This window comes from Microtus oregoni, unplaced genomic scaffold, assembly GCF_018167655.1.
Source record: "Microtus oregoni isolate MIOR12 unplaced genomic scaffold, Mior012 000094F_ref0000399, whole genome shotgun sequence".
Taxonomy (NCBI): Eukaryota; Metazoa; Chordata; class Mammalia; order Rodentia; family Cricetidae; genus Microtus; species Microtus oregoni.
This window is the reverse complement of record NW_024544707.1, coordinates 2,537,438-2,553,481: the sequence shown is the minus strand read 5'-3', so window position 1 is coordinate 2,553,481 and position 16,044 is coordinate 2,537,438. Positions and strand designations below refer to the sequence as shown.

General features: G+C 39.0%; 1 pseudogene; it reads left to right on the top strand.

Annotated features, from left to right (window-relative positions):
• Positions 1–12,147: 12,147 nt before the first annotated feature.
• On the top strand, positions 12,148–15,526 carry LOC121442717 (annotated as a pseudogene).
• Positions 15,527–16,044: the final 518 nt, after the last annotated feature.

The window sequence follows — 16,044 nt, the reverse complement described above, 5'->3', positions numbered from 1 at the left end:
CTGTTTTTATGCCAGTACCACACTGTTTTCATCACTGTAGCTCTGTAATAGAGTTTGAAGTCAGGGATGGTAATGCCTCCAGAAGATCCTTTATTGTATAGGATTGTTTTGGCTATCCTGGGTTTTTTGTTTTTCCATATAAAGTTGATTATTGTCATCTCAAGATCTGTGAAGAATTTTGAAGGGACCTTGATGGGGATTGCATTGAATCTATAAATTGCCTTTGGTAGAATTGCCATTTTTACTATGTTGATCCTCCCAATCCAAGAGCAAAGGAGGTCCTTCCATTTTCTTGTATACTCCTCAGTTTCTTTCTTCAATGCCTTAAAGTTCTTGTCAAATAGATCTTTCACTTCCTTGGTTAGAGTTACCCCAAGATATTTTATGCTGTTTGTGGCTATCGTGAAAGGTGAAGCTTCTCTGATTTCCCTCTCTGCTTCCATATCCTTTGTGTATATGAGGGCAACTGATTTTTTGGAGTTGATCTTGTATCCTGCTACATTAATAAAGGTGTTTATCAGCTGTATAAGTTCTTTGGTGGAGTTTTTGGGGTCGCTTATGTACACTATCATATCATCTGCAAATAACGAAAGTTTCACTTCCTCCTTTCCATTTTGAATCCCCTTATTCCCCTTATGTTGTCTTATTGCTATTGCTAGAACTTCAAGCACTATATTGAAGAGGTATGGCGAGAGTGGACAGCCTTGTCGTGTTCCTGATTTTAGTGGGATGGCTTTAAGTTTCTCTCCATTTAATTTGATGTTAGCTGTCGGCTTGCTGTATATAGCTTTTATTATATTTTGGTATGACCCTTGTATCCCTAATCTCTCCAATACTTTTATCATAAAGGGATGTTGAATTTTGTCAAATGCTTTTTCAGCAGCTAATAAAATGATCATATGGATTTTTTCTTTCAGTTTATTTTTATGATGGATTACATTGATAGATTTTCATATGTTGAACCAGCCCTGCATCCCTGGGATGAAGCCTACATGATCATAATGGATAATTTTTCTAATGTGTTCTTGGATACGATTTGCCAGTATTTTGTTGAGGATTTTTGCATCAATGTTCATGAGTGAGATTGGTCTACAATTCTCTTTCTTGGTTGAGTCTTTGTGCGGTTTTGGTATCAGGGTAACTGTAGCTTCATAAAAGGAATTTGGCAATGCCTCTTCTGTTTCTATATTGTTTAATACATTAAGGAGTATAGGTATTAGGTCTTCTCGGAAGTTCTGGAAGAACTCAGCATTGAAGCCCTCTGGTCCTGGGCTTTTTTTGGTAGGGAGTTTTTTGATAACCTCTTCTAATTCTTCGCGACTAACAGGTCTATTTAGATTGTTCACCTGGTCCTGGTTTAACTTTGGTATATGGTATTTATCTAAAAACGTGTCCATTTCCTTTACATTTTCCAGTTTTGTGGCATACAGGCTTTTGTAGTAAGATCTAATGATTCTCTGAATTTCCTCTGTGTCTGTGGTTATGTCCCCCTTTTCATTTCTGATCTTATTAATTTGCAAATTCTCTCTCTGCCGTTTGATTAGTTTGGATATGGGTTTATCAATCTTGTTGATTTTCTCCAGGAACCAGCTTTTTGTTTCATTGATTCTTTGGATTGTTTTCTGTGTTTCTATTTTGTTGATTTCAGCCCTCAGTTTGATTATTTCCAGTCTTCTCCTGGGCGCATCTGCTTCTTTTTTTTCTAGAGCTTTCAGGTGGGCTGTTAAGTCTCCAATGTGAGCGTTCTCTGTTTTCTTTAAGTGGGCACTTAGTGCTATGAACTTTCCTCTTAGGACTGCTTTCATAGTGTCCCATAAGTTCGAGTATGTTGTTTCTTTATTTTCATTGAATTCCAGGAAGACTTTAATTTCTTTCTTAGTTTCTTCCTTAATCCAGGTATGGTTCAGTAGTTTACTGTTCAGTTTCCATGAATTTGTAGGCTTTCTGGGGGTAGGATTGTTGTTGAATTCTAACGTTAATACATCGTGATCTGATAAGACACAGGTGGTTACTAATATTTTTTTGTAACTGTGGATGTTTGCTTTGTTACCAAGTATGTGGTCAATTTTTGGGAAGGTTCCATGAGCTGCAGAGAAGAAGGTAAATTCTTTCCTATTTGGGTGGAATGTTCTATAGATGTCTGTTAAGTCCATTTGATTCATTACCTCCATTAATTCTCTTATTTCTCTGTTAGGTTTCTGTCTGATTGACCTGTCCATTGGTGAGAGAGGAGTGTTGAAGTCTCCTACCATTAGTATGTGCGGTTTGATGGCTGCCTTGAGTTTTAGCTATGTTTCTTTTACGTATGTGGGTGCTTTTATATTAGGGGCCTAGATGTTCAGGATTGAGACTTCATCCTGATGAACTGTTCCTGTTATGAGTATAAAATGCCTGTCTCCATCTCTTCTGATTGATTTAAGTTTGAAGTCAACTTTGTTAGAGATTAGTATGGCCACACCTGCTTGTTTCTTAGGTCCATTTGCTTGATAAGCCTTTTCCCAGCCCTTTACTCTGAGTAGGTGCCTGTCTTTGTGGTTGAGGTGTGTTTCTTGTAAACAGCAGAATGTTGGATCCTGTTTTCGTATCCAACCTCTTAGCCTGTGCCTTTTAATAGGTGAGTTGAGTCCATTTACATTAAGTGATATTAATGACCAGTGGTTGTTAACTCCGGTCATTTTTTTAGTCGTAGAGTTTGTGTGTTTCCCTTCTTTGATTTGTGTTGGTGAAGGGTCTCTAGATGTCTGACTTATTGTGGTCATTGTTGGACTCCTTGGTTTGTGATTTTCCTTCTATTACTTTCTGTAAGGCTGGATTTGTGGCAGCGTATTGTTTAAGTTTGTTTTTATCCTGGAAAATTTTATTTTCTCCATTTATAGTGAACGAAAGCTTGGCTGGGTATAGTAATCTGGGCTTGCATCCATGGTCTCTCAGTTTCTGCAGTACATCTATCCAGGACCTTCTGGCTTTCATGGTTTCCATGGAGAAGTCAGGTGTAAGTCTGATAGGTTTACCTGTATAAGTAATTTGGCCTTTTTCCTTTGCAGCTCTTAATATTCTTTCCTTATTCTGTATGCTTTGTGTTTTGATAATTATATGGTGAGGCGATGTTTTTTTTTTGATCCAGCCTATTCGTTGTTTTGTATGCTTCTTGAAACTTTATAGGTATATCTTTCTTTAGGTTGGGAAAGTTTTCTTCTATAATTTTATTAAATATATTTTCTGGACCATTGAGCTGCACTTCTTCTCCTTCTACTCCTATTATTCTTAGGTTTGGTCTTTTTATTGTGTCCCATATTTCCTGAATATTTTGTGATGAGAGTTTGTTGGACTTGCTGTTTTCTTTGATCAGTGTGTTTATTTTCTCTATGGTATCTTCAGAATCTGAGATTCATTCTTCTAACTCTTGTATTCTGTTGGTTATGCTTGTTTCTGTAGACTCTGTTTGTTTACTTAAATTTTCCATGTCCACTCGGCCCTCTGTTTGTGTTTTCTTCTTTGCCTCCATTTCAGTTTTCAAGTCTTCAACTGTTTCCATTATCTGTTTGATTGTTTTTCCTTGGTTTCCTAGGGTATCATTCACTGATTTATTCAATTCTTCAAACTTTCTTTTATATTTCTCACCCATTTCTATAAGGGCGTTTTTTACATGCTGTTTAAGGGCATCAATCACTTTCATGAAGTCATTCTTTTCTACTTCTTCTTGATTAAGGTGTTCATGTCCTCCCGTTGTGAGGTCGCTGGTTTCTGGTGTCTTCATGTTGCTTTTCAGCTTGTTGGGCGAATTCTTGCCTTGGCGTCTGCCCATCTCTTCTTCCAAATGCTCCCTTATGGATCTTCTTTTACCGTATCAGGTCTCCTTGCCTACCGAACGCTGGCTCTCCCCAATGTTGGCTCTCCTGTTGCCAAGAGATCAGGTCTTCGTGCTGGTTGGGCAGGCCGCAAACAAAGCGCCTACCCTGCTTGGTGCAGGTAGGCAATAGAAACAAAGGGACTCCTGCCTGCTTGGGTGCCCCGAGGATTCAGACCCAGTGCCCAGACAGTCTGGGCTGGGTGATGTTATGTGTCGAAAGAGGACAGTGGGGCCGAAGTGGGGAGGGTTCTGGATGGGAGCTGGGTGGGCTAGGAAGAAAGAGGCGGTATGCAGGGAGTGGAGGCCCTGCAGAGAGCCCAAGAAGGATAGGGGGCCAAGGAACCTCTGAGCTCCCCTTCCCAGGCTGGCGCCGCAGGGCCAGAAACTCACCCCAATGCTATCTCTCCTGGTGCCGAGAGATCAGGCATCTGTGCTGGTGGGCAGGTCGCAAACAAAGTACCTACCCTGCTTGGTGCAGGCAGGCGATCGAAACAAAGGGCTTGGTTTGTATTTCTATATGCTAATTCCATAAATCTAAGTCACTGGGCTTTGTTTTCCCTCTATCCAAGAAACGCAAGAGATGTGAAGCCTGATGGAAAGAACTAAAGGCACCACGTAGCCAATGACAGTTAAATTGGGTCTTAAAGAATTGTGGGGAATTTGCAATCAAAGAGAAAGAGAGGAAATAGTGCATTTTCTGATCACATCAGCCATAGAGAAAATAATGCTACTAGTCTCTAGGTAACTTGACAACCCAGGTTATTTTGTTAACTCTAGTCACTACTCCTTAAAACATCTGAGGCAAACTGCTTCTTACTGGGATTCTGATAGAGTTAATGGAAATTTAGTAGGATCCGTTATTGAACAAGTTTATAGAGATTTTATTATGCTAATTGAATTTCCAATGTCCCAATGGAGGCTATTAGCTGGCAGCATTTCCCAAATGCATTTGTCAGCAGAGCAATAACAGTTCTTTGTATATTAATTTACTTGTAAGGGCTTTCTCTTAAAGTACCATTCACAGAAACTCACATTTGGAAATGCTGTTTAATAATTAGCACAAAATTATCATTTATCAAGTGTTCGTGCATATATTTTTCATGAGGTACCTCACCCAGTCTTTATCAAAACCTTACAATTTAGACTTTGTTATTATATTATATTATTATTATTATATATTATTATTATATTATATTGCTGTCAAACTTGAGCTTAGATGAAGAAACCAAGCTATAAGAAGTCAAAAGATTTATGAATTGTGAAGATAGAAATCTGTCCAATTTTAGTGATTTTTAAAAAAAAAAAACATAATCTCTGTCTTTAAACTTATAAGACCATACTGGAGATAGCTGCAGTTACTATTTATATAAGAACCATGAGAGATTAAAGATTTCCAGTTAGCAGATGGATGGTTTAGTTGATAGGAACTGTCTGCTTTAACAGATTGTCATGTGCCACTAAGCAAATTGTTCCCAGTCAGTGTCAATGTATCACATAAATATTTTTATAATCGAAGCAAATTCTTGTAATATTCTAGGACTTAAACATAGTAACCACTATTGTAGATTATCTCATCCAATGTTTTTAAAGTCTCTTTAGAATGAGACCAATTATTCTTAGCTAATGTGGTTTGAACAAGAGAATTTACAGGTTGAGACAAGAACCATGAAGCAGAAATAGAGATAAGGAATAAAATGGACTTTTGAACCTGCAAATCTTACCTTTGCAGCATGAATTCTGATTAGTCTTAATAAATAAAATCCGAAGTCTGATATGAGGGGATAAAAGCTGAAGGAAAAGAGAAGCAGTGCGGCCAATCACTAGAGAAACCTTTTACCTCTACCAATGCTCACCCCGAAGGGTGATTCTGTACTCAGACTCTTTTCTCAGACTACATCCTTAGACTGCATCTGTCTCCACTAAACCTCAGACTGCAATGAGCTCCTGTCTCCTCCCGCCTTATATGCCTCCTTCTACACAGCCATATCACTCCCATCTCCACCTCCCTAGTGCAGGGATTAAATGTTAGAGATTCAAAGTGCTGGGATTAAAGGTGTGAGCCAACACCACCTAGCTACTAGTGGCTTAGCTCTGCACTCTGATCTTCAGGCAAACTTTATTTGTTAAAACATAAACAGAATATCACTACATACCTTCTCCAACAAGGCCACAACTCCCAATTCTTCCAAATAGTTCCACCAACTGGTGCCCAAACAGTCAAACATATGAGCCTATATAGGCATTGTGCGTGTGAGTGTGTGTGTGTGTGTGTGTGTGTGTGTGTGTTTATGGCTCACCATTCAGAATTGTATAATTGTCAGGAGCCATTTCCCCCCAAAATTATTTCAGGGACCATTGCCCTGGGGAGTTTGCAGAGAGCCCCACACCCCAACGGTATTTAGAACTGTTTTATTGGCAGAGCCTACCCCACACCCAACTATCTTGAGAGCTATCTGTTAGCGGAACCCGCCCCACATTCCAACTATCTAGAGAACTAGGTGTGACTTCCTGACCGAGGAATCGTGACCTGACAGATCATAACCTCCTGGCCGACAACCTTGTGACCGGCTGGAACCATCGATGCAAGATTCCTTCCTGCCCTTGCCCCTGCCCCCCATCTCATCCCCAAATTCCTCATCCAGGGGCTATATAAGCTGTAACCATGACACTAATAAATGGAGGCTTTGACAAATCTAGCTTGGCCTTCTTCCTCTCTCCCGCTCATGTCTTTTCAGATAGCACCTCTCCGAGACCCTGGAATAAAGGACCAGCCAGGTGGGTCACAACCCCTAGACTAACTGACCCGCCAAGGCGGTCTACATATAATCTATCAGAGGGCTTTTGCTTAGAAAAGACTGACTCTCACACACTTAGCAGCAGATAATTGCTGTAGCTTTTCATGTAGGGGCAGGACTTTGTTAGAGTTCTGCTATCTACATTGGGCTGTCAACTAAATTGGAATTCTTCACACCTTGTTTAGTTGGCCATGATTGCACTTCTCTATCATATATGGAATAATCTATCTAGCAATAGACATGCTTATCCTCTGGTCCTTATACTCTTTCAGGTCCATCTTCTGTAAAATTCCCCAAGTCTTGGGTGTAGGGGTTCTGTTGTAGATTGATCAACTGGACATGGACATTCTGTGGCCAATTGTTCTCTGCAATTTGAGCCATTGTGAATTTCTGTGATGGTTTCTATCTCCTAAAAAATGAAGCTTCTTTGATGACCAAATGAGAGCTACACTTCTTTGTGGATGTAAAGGATACATATTTAGAATGCAGTTAGATGTTATACTGCTTTAGTAAAGCTGTAGTAGTGTGTTCTCTAGGGACCATGACTTCACTAGCCACAGGTAGTTGGCTAGGTGTCAGTACTAGGCATGAATTTCTTCCTATTGAGCTGGCCCTGAGTTCAATAAAATGAGTTTTGGTTACCTCTAAGATGTAAGTGCCATTTGAACCTTTGGATATATCTTGACATCCTAGTCGCTGGCTGTGGTTTGTGAGCTTTACAACTGTTATGACTATTAGTTTCTTTTCTTCATTAGCACTTTGCACAGCAACTTTCTGTACTATGAAAGGTAGTACTCAAGAGGAGTTTTGGGAGTCAGTACCATCTCTATTCCTTCAAACCCATGTCTGAAGCATATGATATCTTCATCAATCGAGTCTTACCCAAGCCACACACAGATCATGAAGTAAAGAGTAGTTGGAAGGACCTTGAGAATAACCTTGGACCAAAACCTGGCTAAATAATTAATTAAGAACCTAGGAACAAAAATAAGATCACATTTATCTCTGGCCATCTGTAAGATTGTACCCAAGATTGTACACCATTTGTAAGCATGTACCCAAGGTTGTTAGCAGAGTTAATTTCTCATCTGACTACCCATGAAGTAGTCACTTAAAATAATAATCACAGTAAGAAAGTACATCAAAACTACAACTCACCTAAATTGTTGACATAGTCCTAAACCTCATGCACACATATAGTGATAAAGAATGTAGTCCATCTACCTCTGTATATTTAACTATACTTCTGATTATTTAGTTTATGATATACTAGGGAATACAAATTAAAGAAATTAGATTCAATGATGTAATAATATAGGGAAAGATGTGAAAAAGTAGATCAGATACTGAAAATTCAGGAAAATGCTTTTTTTCCAACACAGTAGTCATTTGAACATAAATTGATAACCAAATAAGTAACAATAGCAATAGTTGCCATAAAAGGAAAATGCTTAGTACCCAGTATTGCCATAAAAATATATCTTTTCTTATTTTTATCAGTCACAAAATCAAGATATATAATGACAAAAGAAAACAGAATCCATTCACAGGAAATATGACTCATCCTCAGGAAATGAAGCAAACATTAAAAAGACATTTGAGAGACTGGAGAAATGAAATGGCTTATGGTGAAGAGTAAGTACTACACTTGCAGATGACCTGAGTTTGGTTCCCAGCAACCACCAGGCAACTCACAAAGCACCTATGACTATAGCTCCAGGGATCTGGTGCCCTCTTGTCATCTGCATGAGAATTGTCTTACCAACAGGCACATGCACATAGTGCACACATACAAATATGAAAAATAAAATCTCTTTTAAAACTTGGAAACACCTAGATTTTGGACTTTGTAAACAAAGTTACCAAAGCACCTATTATACACATATATAAGGAATAAAATCTGCTTTCAGTAAAACAATTAAGAACATATAAAATGAAAATTCTCAAGTAAAAAATAAATAGCTAAACTGGAAAATTCACTAGAGGAAAACAAGAGTGCATTTTGCTTTCAAGTTAAAGAGTTACCAAAATTGAAGACAGATGAATACAATGTGAGAGGTATAATGAACAGAAACAAAATGAATGAAGAAAATAAGCAAAGCCTTAGAGAAAAGTAAGACACGATGAAACAGCGACATATACAGCAGGTGTTCTAGGAATACATGGCATAGAGAATTGGGGAAAAAATAAAGAAAGGTTGTCTACAGATTTCATAAACTTTTGAAAATCATAGTCAAATCTAAAATATACAACGGATATCAAATGGATAAACAGAAAGAACTCTGCCTATCCTATCATGGTAAGAATGTTAAGAGTCAAAATAGAGAAAATATTAAAAGCAGTAGCAAGAAAGAAATTACTGATACAGACATAGCCAAAATTTGAAGAACAATGAAACAATAGAAACCACAAATTCATAGAACCAGGTATAGTAGTCTGGGCTGACATCCATGGTCTCTTGGTGTCTGCATAACATCTGTGGAGGACTTTCTGGTTTTCTGAGATTCCATCGAGAAGTTGAGTGTTAGTCTGTTGGGTCTGCCTTTATATGTTACTTAGCATTTTCCTTTGCAATTCTCAATATTCTTTCCTTATTCTGCAGATTTAGTGATTCGATTATTATGTGGTGAGGGGACTTTTTGCGGTCCAGTTTCTTTGGTGTTCTGTAAGCTCTTGTATCTTCATATGCATTTCCATTTTTAGGTTGGGAAAGTTTTCTTCTATGATTTTGTTGGAAATATTTTCTATGCCTTTTAGCTGGCATTACCCTCCTTTTCCTATCCCTATTATTCTTAGGCTTGGTCTTTTCATGGTGTCCCAGATTTCCTAGATGTTTTGTGTTACGACTTTTTCGGCTTTAATGTTTTCTTTGACTGAGGAATCTTTTTCCTCTATCATCTCTTCAATGCCAGAGATTTTCTTCCATCACTTGCGTTCTGTTGGGTATGCTTGCATCTATAGTTCTTGCTTGTTTACCCAGATTTTCTATTACCGGAATACCTTCGTTTTGTGTTTTGCTTATTGCCTCTATTTCCTTTTTCACTATTAAACTGTTTCCTTCACTTCTCTGATGACTTTTTCTTAGTTTTCTTGGCTTTCTTTAAGGGATGTATTGATTACTTCCAAGTTTTTGCTTGTCTTTTCCTTGATTTCTTTAAAGGAATCTTTAATTTTCTCATTAAGGGCTTCTATCATCTTCACAAAAGTGATTATAAGGGTTTTTTTTTTCTGTTTCTTCTATGTTGGGATGTTCATGTCTTGCTGTTGTAGAACTACCAGATTCTGGTGGTGCCGCATTGCTCTTTATGTTGTTAAATGTATTCTTGCACTGGTGTCTACCCATCTCTTCCTTCAATCGGTGTAAGTGGTACCTTGCATCTTGGGACACTGTCTAATTGGTGATCTAAATAGAGAATTCTCAGGAATCCACAAGGATGATACCAGCTAAGACTCCTAGAAATAGTGGGGAGTGTGCCTGAACTGACTTTCCTGTGCAATGAGATTAGTGAATACCCTAACTATCATCAGAGAGCCTTCATCCAGTAAGCGATGGAAGTTGATGTAGGGATCCACAGTCAAGCACCAGACTAAGCTCTGGGATTTCAATTGAAGAGAGGCAAGAGGGATTATATGAGCAAGGGGAGGTCAAGATCATGACAGCAAAATCTACAGACAGTTGAACCATACTCATGGGAACTCATGAATTCTAGACCAACACTTGTAGATCCTGCATGGGACTGAATGTGGGTGACAATTGTGTAGCTTGGTGTATTTGTAGGGTCCCTGGCAGTGCGATGAAGATCTATTCTTGGTGCATGAGCTGGGTATTTAAAGCCCATTCTCTATGGTGAGATTCCTTGCTCAGCCTTGATGCAGTGGGGAGGAGCTTGGTTTTACCTCAATTTAATGTGCCAGACTTTGTTGATTCCCCATGGGAGACCTTACCCTTTCAGAGGAGTGGATAGGAGCTGAGTTGAGGTAGGAGGGGAAACTGTGGTTGGTATGTAAAATGAATAAAAAAATTTTAAAAGAAAGCAAGGAAAAGAAAAAATCAAGCAGCCATTATGAAAAATGTACTCAAATACTTAAAATAAGAAACCATATAATCCACCAACCCCTCAAATGGGTATAGTAACTAAAGAAAATTATATTACTGTGCACTTTTATTGCATCCAATCAAAACAGCTGCAATGAAATGGATACAACTTAGATATCCAAATAATTAATCTTGAAAGAAAAAAATCCTGTAAGGGGGACAATATGGCTGGAACTGGGGGTGAAGGTGGGGATCAATATATTAATTATCAGCCAAAAAGAAAAATGCATTGTCCCATTATTATAAATAATCTAATATAATTGATTACACAGAAGTTGATAGTAGAATAGTGATAGCCAGAAGCTGACGAAAGCATAGAGAAAAATAGAGAAAAGCTGATCAATGGGTATTGCATAATCATAAAGCATAAGTAAGAATTTCTGGAGAACTACTGCAAAGAAAAATGACTATAGATAATAATTATATACTGCATATATGAAAAGATAAAAGAAAAGAAAAATATTTTTGAATACTTTCACAAAAGAAAAGTAAACACTACACAGCATGTATGGAAATATTTTCTGATATTACATTGCTATGCAATTAATTAAATTAATGTGCAAAACAGGAAGTATTCACTTTTAGTGAACTTAAAAATGCATTCACTAATAAAGACTCCATTGCTTTACAACTGTGACTGTGGAATACTCTGCCACAAATAGTACATTTATAACATACCGCCAATACCCAAGGGTCAGAGATCATCTTGAAATAAGGAGAAGAAGGACTGCAAGAGTCAGAAGTTTGGGAAGACCAGAGCAAATCAATGTCTTCTGGACACTATAAGACTTCTGTACTTGTGAATTCACAGGAGATGTGGTTGCTTGCATAAGGCCTGTATAAGATCAAGCCAACCAACATTGTAGAATGAATAGAGGAGCAGCTTATGAGGCTCCACCCTTTGTTAAGGATCTTTTGACAATTGATGACTTCTGTGAGATGGTAAGTCAGTTTTCTATAAGGGTGTGTTTCCTTGTATGTCAGTGGATGGCGTCACACCAGAAGTACATGGACAGCATAAATGAGTCAGTGAGTTAATAAATTAAAAAAAAGAGGGAATAGAGTTGAGAGTGTGAAAGTGGCTGTGGCACTTAGGGGAGGAGTTGTCCATGAGCATGATCAGAATACATTTTACAAATTTCTCCAAGAACTAACAAACTGTTTATTTAAAGAACACTGAAACTGTTAGGTAACAATGGGGAAGATAATGGCTGCTTGAGCTATGTCTCCGAACGCGTCGTGCTGAGCGGCTAGAGACGGGTCTCTCCCTGGCATTCGGAGGCAGGCTAGAGAGTGGGCGGCAGCAACAGAGAGGCGCTCCGACGATGGAGCCCAGCGAGTCCGCTCCTGGCCAGACCACTGAAGCAGAGTGAAGAAAACTGAAAATTCTCCACTTGTTTATCAAGATGGAAAACTCAGTTTCTAAGGGTAACAGAAATGACCAATCTGCAGCACGGCGCAGAAGTCAAATGGATCGATTGGATCGTGAAGAAGCTTTCTATCAATTTGTAAATAACCTGAGCGAAGAAGAATATAGACTTATGAGAGACAACAATTTGCTGGGCACCCCAGGTAAGCTACATCTAAGGAAAGTTATATATGTAGGTTGTTAGGTTTTTAAGAAGTAGCTTGTTTTATAATATGTTTCTTTAACAAAAAATATTAATATAAGAGATACTGAATGGCATTTACTGCCTGCCCTATTTATTGCCTGATTCCATTCTTTAATAATTGGAACAATCATAATACAAAATTTTAGTAAAATGGATTAAATAAAATTGAGCTGAACAATTTAGTTAGCAAGCCATGCATCCAGTTATAAACTAACTAATAGGATTTTAGTTCCCAGGACAGACTCATTTTGTCATCCTTTATTCTCTGACTGTGTCCCAACTGAAACCCTAGAGTTAGTCGTGGGGAAAATGACAACTACAACTTTGTCCTTAGTCACTCTCTTTCACGCAGATAAGGTCTCATTTGATCCTAGTCAGAACTCAGTCTACGTCTTCCTTCCTTCCCATTTCTATTTCCACCAACCTGTGGATGGGTTCATTAGCAAGACTAGGTGGAGCATTTTGAGCAAACAATACCAGACTTTAGAATTAATCTTAACTGCAGTTCTGTACGGTTTTGCTGTTACCTGGTGTGGTTACTGGCAAGTCAGTCACTCAATTGAAAGTGCAGATAACAAAGCCAGAGGTGACCTGCTGACTGTGCTTGTGATCCCAGCTGCACAGGAGGCTGAGGCATGAGCTTGTTGAGTTTGAAGACAGCCTGGGTAAACCCTTCAAAACGAGTCCTGAGGGTGGAAAAAAGAGACAGAAACTGACTTGTCGATTGACCTTCATTTGTAATTTGGCCAACTTTGATAACTTTCAGGCGAAAGCACTAAGGAGGAGTTGCTCAGAAGACTAGAGCAAATAAAAGAGAGTCCACCGCCGCATAGATCACGTGAAAATAGAGGTATATTGTGCTTTGGGAAGTGGGCTGTTGATGGAATGATAGGAAATTCATAATAGTAAATGTTAGTCAAAGATTATCCAGAAATGCCACAAGTTAACTTGGTGATAAGTAACTGTTCATAAAAAGAGAGGTGGCATTTTCTTAATGTATGAATGAGAAAGTCAGCATGCTTTTTTCTGCCCCAACTTTTGGGATGTTTGTGTTAATTGGGCCACAGTAGCAGTAGTCTATTTAAATGAGATTCCTTACCATGGCTTCATTATCCATTGATATTCGCTACTAAGTAGTTACTTGTTTATAAGTATGACTTCATCAGCAAAAAAGGAAACACTGCTTTGCATGCCCCAGTGCCTTCAAACTGGGGGTAATTTTGTTCCACATGGGGGCATTAGCAACGACTGCAGACACTGGTTGACACAACTGATCAGGGTTTGTTCTTAGTATCTAGCAGGCAGAAGGCAACTATACTGCCAGCCATTGTGATGATCTACCAAACACAGCACAGTTCCCAGCATTAAATGTCTCAGAGGGTCAGTGCTGCGGCTAAGTAAGCAAGCTGGCTCTAAGCTCAGGACTGGTGCCTCCCTCTCTGCAGGAAACAGAGATTGACCATAAGCTAGGAGCTGGTGCTGGTACATTACTTCGTAAACACACTGCTAGGTATGCTGTTACTCCAGGTTCAGGCTATTCATTTCATATGATCTTCATTTTCGTGGTATTTAAAATCTTGATATTGACAAATATTCAAGTAGTTGTAAACCATTAGCCTTGATTATATGATTACTATGACTACAAAATTCTTGTATTTTAAAGCAACTTCATATTTTCAAAGGCACTTAAGCTAGGCGCCTAGATGAAGTAATAGAGACTGAATTTGGTAGAAATATAATTGGAACGAAAATACAAACACTAGTCCCGACAACTAGCAATTGTGTCATGTGATTTTGTTTAGACAATAGACTAGAAAAAACATGTAGCCTTCTCACAGTCTTGTAGCTTCTTCTAGAACAGCGCTGTTACTCATGGTTTGGTGACTTTTTTTTTTTTTTTGCTTTTCACTTAGAAATCAGTGTTGTATACAGCATAAGATCTTTGAATGTAAAATTCATTCAGAATTGCAAAATTCTTTAATTTATTTATATGATTGTCCTAATTATTGTAGTCCCTTTCTCTCCTTCTCCCCCTTCTTTGTTTTATACAGGACGAAACTCTTTAATGACATCATCTGCCGGACCATCTGGGTCAGAACGCACTTCTGAAGAATTTACCAACGTGCCATCCACCAGAGGTCAGAGGAGGACAAGAGGCCGGAACCCAGAACACAGGAGAACCAGAGCCAGATCTTACAGAAGTAGGTCTCCTGTGCACCCAGCAAATGACATTCCACAAAGATCTCATCATAGCATCTCATCTCAGACTTTTGAACACCCTTTAGTAAACGAGATTGAGGGACGTTCTAGATCACGTTCCCATGTAATTTTGAGACAGCCGATAAGTGGACTAGGTAGAGGTCTTCTTGCAGCTTTTGCGTTGAGAACTGCAACTCAAAAGGCAAGTTCTTCGGACACAGGTACCACTGATGAAGCTGAAAGATCTGGTCAAAGGCCTCCAACCATCGTCCTTCTAGTCTGAATTCTTCTGAGAGAATACCCACAAAGAGATAGCAGAGCTTGCAGAACTCGGTCTCGGTCAACGCCTCAGATACCAAACAACATAATCTCTTATCACAGTGAACGTGATTTTAGGCACACCTTTATACGTTCTGGGCGTGTAGGTGCAGGTGTGAGAACCTATGTGCGTACTAGCAGGATTCCCATTGGTAGAATCTAAAATAATGGATCAACTGACACTACATCTGTTCAGATTCGAACCATGTTAAGGAGGATAATGACAGGTTTTAGTGAGCTGGCTAGAATAGAAACACAGAGTGGAAGAAGGAGCTCTGGTGGTAACCGTTCTGGTTCTGGCTCCAGCTCCAGTCCTGGCTCCAGTTCCAATGGTCAAAGTTCAGGAAGTAGGTCAGCCATGTTTGAAGGCAGGAATGAAGGAACCCGAATTCTCGCAGCAGGTGCCAGGAGAGCAGGCCTACAGAGGGCCCCAGGTTTCATTGATCAGAATGGCTCTTCGTCATTTTTTAGTCTGTCTTGGGTTTTATTCTTAAATGAGAACGACGACCAATGTAGAGGACTCACCAAAGAACAGATTGATAAGTACAGCTACGTCAGCAAAAAGGAAACACTTCTTTGCCTGCCCTTGTGCCTTAAAATGGGTGTAATTTTGTTCCACATGGGGGTATTAGCTATGACTGCAGACACTGGTTGACACAACTGATCAGGGTTTGTTCTTAGTATCTAGCAGGCAGAAGGCAACTATACTGCCAGCCATTCTGATGATCTAACAAACACAGCACAGTTCCCAGAATTAAATGTCTCAGAGGGTCAGTGCTGCGGCTAAGTAAGCAAGCTGGCTCTAAGCTCAGGACTGGTGCCTCCCTCTCTGCAGGAAACAGAGATTGACCATAACCTAGGAGCTGGTGCTGGTACATTAGTTCGTAAACACGCTGCTAGATATGCTGTTACTCCAGGTTCAGGCTATTCATTTCATATGATCTTCATTTTCGTGGTATTTTAAAATCTTGATATTGACAAATATTCAAGTAGTTGTAAACCATTTTCCTTGTTTATATGTTTACTATGACGACAAAATTCTTGTATTTTAAAGCAACTTCATATTTTCAAAGGCACTTAAGCTAGGCCCCTAAAGAAGTAATAGAGACTGAATGTTTTAGAAATATAATTGGAATGAAAATACAAACACTAGTCCCGACAACTAGCAATTGG